This window comes from Pezoporus flaviventris, unplaced genomic scaffold, assembly GCF_033815535.1.
Source record: "Pezoporus flaviventris isolate CSIRO_AGI_PZ_B2104156 unplaced genomic scaffold, CSIRO_AGI_Pfla_v1 ptg000496l, whole genome shotgun sequence".
NCBI lineage: Eukaryota > Metazoa > Chordata > Aves > Psittaciformes > Psittacidae > Pezoporus > Pezoporus flaviventris.
Window position 1 is genome coordinate 399,737 of NW_026893043.1, and position 10,264 is coordinate 410,000.

A 10,264-nucleotide genomic window follows, 5' to 3' on the forward strand; every position below is an offset into this window, starting at 1 on the left:
ACACCACAGACAAAGCCTAAAGAGCACCTGCAACACAGTGGGTGCATGGTAGGAGCCTTGCTTATTATGTTTAAGGTAACCTGGGGGTGAATCCAAGACTTGGATGAATAGAGGAATAGATAGATCGGTTGAAATAAGAACTGCTAACTGAAAAAGCGAGAGGGGTAGTGCAACCACAAGCTTTATGGGCCGTAATCTAAGCAGCATCAGGGTGGCAGAAAAAAAAAAAAAAAGAGGCAATGATGCAGCAAACTCTGTGACTGTTAGCAATGTGCAGTTTAACCTGTCTGCTTCTCAAGAACTGATAACCTGGGGGAGGGGTTATATTTGTGTCCTAATGACTACAGGTCCATGGCAACTGCCCGCAACGTTTGTGAAGCCTTGCCATGAGCTGGACAGACGAATGGAAAAACCTGATGCCTCAGCTACAGGAGCTGACCGTGAATACCCCAAGCAGAATGAGATAGAGGAAGAGAAAAACGAATGATTGCAAAACATCACTTGGGGACAACTGAAAAGTAACATCCTGAATATGTGTGCTTGTAAAGTAGCTATTATTAGAGGCTGTGATTTTGTGTATAAAACCACCTGTATTTACTAGCCAGTTGCTAATGAGGAACTACACCTTGTATTGTATAGATTTGTCACTTGTAAAAGAGATGTTAGAGTATGGAAATTTGCAGTAGCTGCTAGAAAATGCTAAGGCAAAAGCTGGAAAGATTCTAATACAATGGTAGTGTTATAAAGCAGGTAATGGAACAAATTAAGAGGGTGGGAGAATTCCACTGGTAAGAAATTTCTTTGGCTAGTCCCTCGCTGCCATCAGCATCTTCAACATGCTGCTGCACCCTGTAATAGTTACTCTGCTAATGTAAATTTGTGTGTGCCTTGCTGTAGTAGCGACTTGTTACTGGATGAAGCAGGTGAAACTCTGCATTGACAACAAGGTGCAAGGACTGAGGCTGACCAAATGCCTGCTACCACAATCAAGGGCAAGACTGGGTTGGCCTCTGTGTTTGCCACCAAGAAGAACCTTTAGCTCCACTGTTGGCTGCAACCCGGCAGGCGTGGAGCGGTGGGGACACATGCCATGCCAGACCTTGATGTGAAGGATGGCCTCCCCTGTTACCAGAGAGCCATACAGCAGAAAAAAGGGGCAGGCCCAGCAGCCTGTAGTTAGCATATGTTGGAGATATAATCTAGCCCAGACCCCCTGCTCAAGTAGGGTCACCCAAAACATATATAAAACAAAAAGGGGGAGATGTGGAGGCAGTGTTCTCATGGGAGAATGGATAATTGGTACATAAATTCTGAATAATCCTGAAAGATACAGCAAGGCCATGAGAGGCCCGAAGAAGCTTAAGCAAGCAAGATAAGAAGAAGCTGGATTTCACTGAGGTAATGAGAACTGCGGACTGTTGACAAGCTTTTGAGGTCAAGTTCTCACACCTGTGCTTAACCAATTATATGCTAGTTGCAAAGGGTCTTCAAGACATGTATCCAATTATAATATGGCAAATCACTGTAAGTGCATGTAAGAAATAGTATATAAGGAGTTAAGGCTTTGTAATAAATTTGGCAATCGATTGATCACATTGATCGTCTCTGCGTTGTCAGTGAGTCCTGCGTCAACATTGGAGGGATTTGGGGGATTCAAAGGAACATCTGGGGGTTCAAGGGGGAGGGTTGCCGAAACTCGCTGTAGAAGGCACATTATACTGGGGGAGCTCACATGTGCCGAAAATAGGGGGTACCCGGGTCCCAGAGCACCCTGAGTCGCTCTTGAGTGAGCAACGTTCCCTCAGGCTGGAGATGTTTTGAGGGGAAGAGTTTGGGGATTCAGAGGGGATTTGGGCATTCAGGGGAGATCCCCAAAGCTCCCTGTGGTGGTGCAGGGATTTGGGGGACACCCAGTGTCCCAAAACTAGGGGTTACATTTGTCCCAGGGTACCCTGACTCTTCAGTGCCCCTGTTGGCTCATGGCAGTAAATGGGGGGGATTTGGAGTTCAGAAGGGAACTGGAGGTTTGGGGGGATTTGGAGGTTCATGGGAATGTGCCCAAGCTCTGCAGGGGGCAAAGTAATTTGAGGGACCGATGGAGCCCTCAAGCAGGGGCTGCAGCCACCAGAGACCACCCCACAGATAACTGGGGAGGTGGGAACTGGAGATATGGTGGGACCCTGACAGGTTTTGGGGGTGCAGCTGGGGGGGTTCTCCCTAAATCTTACCTGTGAGGATGCTGGTGATGAGCTCATCCCTTTGGCCGGGGCAGGGAATGCAACTAAGCGGGTGTTCCTGGGAGCTGGGGTGACCCTTGTGCTTCCCCAGGCTCTGACAGGGAGGTGGAAGTTCTCCTGCCCTGACACCTTCTCAGCACCTCTGACACCAGCAGCTCCTGCACACAGAAGGCTCCTGCTTTTCCCCCAGCACCTCTGCAGGCAGAGGGGAGCTCCAAGCACATGAACAAGGCCAGTGCCTCCTCCTCACCAATCCCCAGCTCCTACAGCTGGGATGGCACCAGGTCATCTCCTGACAGCTTCTCCTCCCTTCACAGCACGCACCCACAATGTGTTTCAAGCCAACACTAAAACAGGATTGCAAAGTCAAAGAACACGGACCTGGATGTGGAGGGCAGCCCCGGGAGATGCAGCCTCCCGAGGGAGGGGTCTCCTCTGCACTGGTTACTGCAGGGCTCTCGCTCCTTAAAGAGCCCACGCTCACCGTGGGGACCCCGTCACAATGGGCGTCTCCACAGGAGCCGCCACGGCTTTGTGATGGTGGCAGCATCATGCCCATGGCCACTGGGCACCCAGGGGTGCTCCAGGAGTCGCCGCAGTGGTCCAGCCTCTTCCCAGCCGGCTCTAAGAAGTCCCTCACGGGCTGCTCTTCTTCAGTGCCTTTGGTCCTGAGGTTCAGCATACGAGGGGTCACAGCTGTTGTTTCCTGGTGCCTCCACTGAAGGGTTCCATGGGGTGCCGTGGCCTCACACACCTGAACATGGGGAGCTCCAGAATCAGCCACCCCTGTGGTCCCCATGTCCCCAAGGTCATTGTGATGCATGAGCTCTGACTGGGTCCATGGGGTGCTCTGGAGGTGCTCCAGGCATTCTCTAGGGGTATCCCCAGGATGCTCTGGGTGTGCTTTAGGGTCACAGCAGCCAAAATCCCGCCCAAATCTGGAAAACCAGGGGTTTATTGTTTTTTTTTACTCCAATCCTGCCACGAACAGGGACCATTTTCTCAATCCTGACCCTTATTCAATAGAAGTTTTCAACTTCTCATCAAACCTATATTAAATCAGTGGTAAATCCAGGCAGAGCTGTCTCTCTGCATGCCTTGGAAAGACTTGCTGCCACATGGATATCGTTAGGGGCAACCTGTGACAGTGCCCCACCATGCTCACAGGAAAGAACTTCCTCCTAAGACCTCAACTTATTCAACCCCTCTGTCAAATGAAAGCTGTTCCCACTTGTCTGATTCCTTTGTAAAGAATCCCCCTCCAGATTTCTTGTAGGCATCAAACAGATAAGAGAAGGCAAACTCATTCTCTAAGTCATCATCTAAATTATCATCTACATCATCTTCAAATCATCGTGAATTCACAGTTGAATTAAAATTCAATTAATGCTATATCACTGGATTCCCATTTGATTTTAATTCTGTCCCTGGTCAATTACCATTGGTCATTAATAAGGCCCTTTCAGTTATCCCCACAGGGATGACTTCTCTGCACCTTTCCCCTTTGAAGCAGAAGGAGTCACAGCTCCAAGTCCACTTCCCTTCAGGTGTGCAGCAGCAGATCCAGCAATGTCCCCGTTCCCCACTGGGGGCCATGGCAGATGGAGGAAGCCCAGCACATCCAGGCTGGGAACAAAGAGAGCTGCAGAGAAGGATCCCAAGAGCAGGACAGCTCCTGGCACAGGCACTATCCCAGCGCCAGGTCCAGCCTGCACTGGATGCCCCGCGCCTCCTGCCCTTGGCGGCTGGGTCACAGCGGGGCCCTTTGTGACCAGGTCTGTGACACTCCTCGGCATGGCCATGTCCCTTGCACTCCCCTTCCCTCCCCCTTCCCACATCGCTCCATCCTGCAGAGGGGCAAAGAGACCCTGCAGCCACCCCAGGGGAAACTGGGGGGAGTCACCCGGGAGGTCCAGATCCCTGCTCCCGGCTGTGGGTGGTGAGCAATTGTATTCTCTCCCCTTGTTATTTCCCTTATTGTTATTATTATTGGTGGCAGCAGTAGTGGTTTTCTGTTATACCTTAGTTACTGGACTGCTCTTATCTCAACCCATAGGGGTCACATTCTTTCCATTCTCTGCCCCATCCCTTCAGGAGCCGGTGGGAGGAGGAAGAGGGAAGAGAGTGAGTTTTGGGGGAGAAAGGTAAAGGCAAGAAAGACAGAGCTAAGGGGCAGATAAAACACATCCCTCAAGGGGTTTTAGAAGGCCACGCAAAGGAAAGATCTAGTCTCTGATGCAAACTGGATTGACATGCCCACTCCACGTGGCAGGGCAAGCTCATGGCTGGTGCTGAGCTGGCACTGTGATTAGTTCCAAGTCAAGAGCCCTTCTAGCCACAGCCAGACACTGCTGGATGCCCCTGCTCTGCCACCTGATCCCCAGTGCATGAGAAAGGTCTGATCCAGGGTCTGGTTATCCCTTCTGAACAACTCGTGATGTGTGAGCACGTGTCAGCTTTCAGTAGCTGAGCTAGTGGAGAGGCAAAGATGTGTTCCTTGGCCTCCATCTGCTCAGCTTTGGGCCAAGGCAGGAGAGCAGGCCTGCTGTCCTGTGGCTGGTCACTGCGCTAAGGTGGTCGTGTGCTCTCAGAAGCCCCTACAGAAGATGGGGATGCTCAAAGGCTGGTAGTTGCAAAGCAGAGGAGGAAAGGTGGGCAGGCTGCCTTATCTTGCCTGGGCGGTAGTCTGCTGGCCCCGGCTTCCCTGCTTTGTCTCCTCCAAGGCTGCTTTTGGTTCCATCGTGTACATGGGAGCCCCTTTTCTGTAGATGTCCAGTTCCACCTTGGGGAAAGCAGCAGGACCTGGTGTCTGTAAGAGAGGCATGGAGGTTGCTGGGTACACAAGTGTTCTGCTGACAGGCAGGGTACTCAACAAAACGATTACACACTAGCTGTACAACATGCACAGTGGATTAAACAAGCACACTAAAGCAAACTGGGCAGATATCCCTGTATAGTAAATAAGTAGAAAAAGACAAATAGTTTATGTGTGTAAATATGTAAGTACAGAGGACAGTTAGCAATGCATCAAATCAATACTGCATAGAGAGAACAGTGATTAAGAAGAAAGACATCACCATTTATCATCCAGGCCCACACTTCAGTTGGGAAGCCCTGTTGCAGCTGATGCCAGGAGTCTTAGGTAATTGGGAAGTTCCTATGCAGTGTGGTCACCCATAGGTGAGGCCTCAAATTCAGCTACAAGAGGCTCCTGCTTTTATACCCCTAGAAACACAAAGGGCTGTATGCCAGATCTGTCACTGTTTATTCATGGGGCCTTGCAGTTTCTCATCATCTCAGTGTTGGCTGCACCAAGAGCCTTGGCCAGGCACTCAGGCCTGCCCAGGTGGGAAGCTCACCCTCACCTGCACCCTCACAGTCAGGATTTACAACACAGATTCCACCAGAGCTGAGAACCATGAGTCTGCTATTTTGATGGTTACCACCAAATAGTTCAGGACTGCCTTTCCACTTGCATCAGGACTGCCAGAAAACACCCAGTGTGAGGCAGTGTCTATAATCTACCAACGGTGGACATGCAGTATGAGTTCGCTCCTTCTCACGCCCTTTTCCCTGATTGGAAGGTTTAAGGATGGCCGCTGCCTGGGTCCCCATGCCCTTGGGTAGGGAGCATTCTGGAGGGTAGATTTTGTCTATAAGAGACAAATGGCCCACCAGCACTTTTGGTTCATTGACTAATGCGGCGCTTGAGCCTTTTGGGCATCTCCTCACTGCCCCAGTCCTGCTAGCCCATCTGTGCCAAGCACTTACAATCAACTGAGGGAAGCAGAGTAACGAGGATGTATTTAATAAACTTAAAATGATCAGTAATATTAAGGCTGTAAATGACAGACTCACAGAATATCTCTCTACTGAACACAAGTGCACATGTCCTGTCTTTCACACTGCTGCCTCCTTTGCTCTTCAAGATGCCTTCCTCAGCTGACATCGTTTACCTTTAATGCTTATTTCTAGTCAAGGTGGTTTGAATCCTACTAACCCTTAAAGCTCTCACAATGCAATTAGAGCAACCCAAGCTGGATCAAACTATTTTTACAGAAGTCACCTGTTAGAAACATGCATGCCAGGAGGTAAATTGCTCCTTTGTTAGATTTATTCTCAATTACCTTTATGCAGATGTTGGTTTGGGGCTGCACCTGTGGAGCTATTGGTGACTCCCATCCAATGCAAGTGGGTGTAGTCACTGGCAGCAGATGTCTGCATTCAAGACATGGTGCCATCTGAGGAAAAAGCCACATCGCATCATGTAGTGAAGGCTCTCAAGAGGTTTTCAGTATTTTCCTGGTTCGAGTTTGCAGCAGGAAGTCACTAGAAAAACATCAGCTGATAGCCACAGCTGCTGGTACCGATCCTTACAGATCAAAGGCTTCTGAGAAAATATGAAGACAACTGGAAAGAGTGACTTTACTGACAACTAGAAGTAGGCCAGAAAGGTACTAAGTTAGTTTTCAGTAACATTAAAAAGCCAGAGAGAAGACAGTTAGAGGCATCAGTGTAAAAACTTGGTGCTTTTACATATAGGCCCACACCTGTCACTGCGCAAGGTCAGAAGCATGATGGATCTTCTACACCTATGACTCAAGCAGTAGTTACTAACTAACCGCACTAGTTAGCACTGGAACAAGATGCATGCGCAGGTCCTGAACATGCAGTGGTGGTTGTTGCCGCATGAAGAGGAACCTGAATTTGGTCATGTTTCCTGACACTGCGAAGAAAACACAATTTACTTTTCCGGTCTTAGCCTTACTGACATTTCTGGCACTTGAAGGATTCTGTGGCTCATTTTGCCCATCATTTAAGAATTACATCCAGTGCTAAAGGTACTGGAGAAAATCAAAGAATCACAGAATCCCAGAGTGGTTTGGGCTGGCTCCTTAATGAAATATGCCCTCATAAGAAACATCATGAAACACAAACAAAAGTCTCAAGGCTCAAAGTTTCACATGAACACATAAGTAAAGCTATATGATGATATAATACATGTAATTATATATAAATATGCATAATTAGAATTATTACCTAGTATAATAATAGAAATGGTTATATAATATATCTATACTACTATTAGAAGTCATACACTCTTAATATGAATGCTTTTCATCCCGGTGGGCCCATGACACCTCAGACCATGCACATGTATGTGTGTGTGTGCATGGTGGGGGGGTGGGAGAGCTGCGGTGTCTGCAGAATGGCTTCCCTACATGTTAAACATGCATTTGCTGGATATGTGACAGGGCTCACGTCCAGCCCCACAGTCTCCCGTACTGCTTGTCCCAATGAAGAGTGGGCACAGTGGAACATCAGCTGGTTTTCCAGAGGCCCAGTAACAGGAGGCAAAGGCACCAGCAGAGGTCCACGGACTCAGCACAATTGCAAAGTTCACCAGCCAGAGAAAGACAAAGGCATCGGCTACCTGGAAGATGAAGAGGTACTTACGGTACGGGCTTTCTCCTCCATGAAAAGCAAAAGTATGCTGATCACCTGCACACAATTTAGTCACCTTGGTTGCGCTAAAAGCCTATACAGGAAGAAAAATCAACACCACAATGTTAAGCACTGAATCCTGTGTTCGCAGGCTCTGAAATTTAGCAGCTTCATGCAAATCACATCATTCTGCTTGATGTCTCGTTCAACACTGCACTCCAGTACTATGTAACCTGTTTACATATGTAAGGACTCATAGTAATGCCTTATGCAGGTGTTTAACGTTAAACTATACAGCTGGCAAACAGAGCTGCTTACCACATGCCTGAAACTTAGAGATACAGAATTTGAATGTCAGAAATAGGATAAACAAATGCTTCTGTTTCATTAAAGAGCTGCTCACATAAAAAGCAATAGTAAGGAACTGGGAGCTTGGGTTAGGGTTTTCCTCATGACCGGTGGAAGAGAAGGGTTGTTTTTGCGCAACAGAGCTTGGATTAGGGTTCCTAATAAGGTCGGTCACGCGCAGAGTGCCCGTATCGCATTCTTTAGTCTCACTGCTTTCTACCCTGGCCCTAACCAGATCCCTTGAACTCTGACCTTTGACCTTTTGACTCCTGACTCCCGACATCCCACCCTACCCCCACACGCAATACCCCGTCCCTAACCATAACCCCAGCGCGAGGACAACTTTGCTACACTTGGCTCCCCAGAGAGACTCTCAGAGGTTGGCCCTGAGCCTAACTCCCGACCTTTGACCCATGACCTTGAACCTTTTTGATGTGTGACTCAAGACCTCCGACTCTAACCCTGACACTCGAAATCCCGACCCTAACCTCTACCCTAACCCAGACCCCAGCTCCGAAACACTGAGCATGGCCCTGACACCCGACCTTTGACCTCTGACTTCTGAACTTTCGACCCCTAACCCATTGGTTCGCACCCCAACCTCGACAGTGAAAAGTTCCCTAACCCTAACCTGAAGTAGGAAGAGAACTTTGTTACACAGAGGCCAACTTTGTTATGCCCCTCTTGATGTTCCTGGAGTCCTCCCGGCTGACCTTTTCACCTCTGGCACCTGGCCTCGGACCCCTGACCTCTAGACATTCACCTCTCACACCTAACACCAACAGCCAACCCCAGCCCCAACCCTAACTGGAAATCTAGCACACAACCACCTTAGCGCAGTGATCAGCCACAGGACAGCAGGCCTGCACCCCTGCCATGGCCCAAAGCTGAGCAGAGGGAGGCCAAGGAACACATCTGTGCCTCTCCACTAGGTCAGCTATTGAAAGCTGGCACTGGGCACAGGGGAACAGCTGGCAGAGGAGGGTCATCCAGTAGTGTCTGGATGTGGCTAGGAGGCCTCTGGTCTTGGAAACCAATCCCAGTGCCAGGTCAGCTCCAGCCAAGAGCTTGCCCTGCAACATGGAATGGGCTCCACACACCACAGCACGGGCTGGGGCATTGCTCTGGCAGACGCAGAACTGCGTTTGGAAGCTGCTGCAGAAAGGCTCTGCTGTGGCGCTGAAAGCCAAGGGTGGTGCAGGCGAAAGGAAAGATGAAGAGCCTTGGGCACCCTTCGGAGGAGGTGGTGGAGCTGTCCTTGATCCTGGCTGTTCTCCAGGCCTGTCCTGCTCTCAACAGTCTCCAGTGGCCTCTGCCGGGGCCAGCAGCAGAGAAAGATGTTCCTGATCGTGTGCCTGACTCAGTGCTGAGAGCTCTTCTGCAGCCAAATGGGGATCGTATTTTACAGTCACACAGTCACAGCCTGGTTTGGGGTGGAAGGGACCTTAAAGCTCACCCGGTCTCAAGCCATTGCCCAGTGGCCATGGGCACGGTGCTGCCACCATCACAAAGTCGTGGCGGTTGCTGTGAAGACACCCATTGTGACGGTGCCCCCACGGTAAAAGCGGTGTTTAACGGTAGTGGGCGGAGTCAGATCGGTGGGCGAGCCTAGCGGTGAGGGGGCGTGGATAGGAGTGGGCGCGTGGCCGGCTTCCGGGCGTGGCCAGGGTTAAGGGTGGGACTTAGTGCTGAGGGCGGCGCTAGGGTTGGGAGTCGGGGCCCCGAGTAGGGGGCGGAGTTAGGGCTGGTGGGCTGGGCCCCGCGTAGAGGGCGGAGTTAGGGCTTGGAGGCGTGGTGATGCTGAGGGGGTGTGGTCCGTGATTGGGCGCGGTTTAACCGCAAATCCCGCCCAAGGTGCGAAGAAAGGGCGGTTAGGTTCAAGTTACCAGAAACCCTGCCCTCTTCCAGAGCCGGCCGTATAGCTCACAGAGGTGGAGCGCTTACCGGTAAAGGTAAGGCCATGGGTTCGAGTCTGCCCGCGGACACTTGAAACTGTGCCCCGCAGGCGGGGGCAGGGCCATACCCAGAGGTCTGGCCGGACGCGAGAGGCCAGCCCCAGGAGCGGGAGGTCGAGCGAACACGTGGCCCCACGTGTTTCCTGGGGCACGACATGAGTGGAGCCGTAAAAAAAACTCGCAGGGGAAAACAAAACATTTCCTATTTTTTGTCGCAAGGTCAAAGGTCAAAGGTCAAAGGTCAAAGGTCGAGTTAACGTTAGGGTTCACCCTACAACT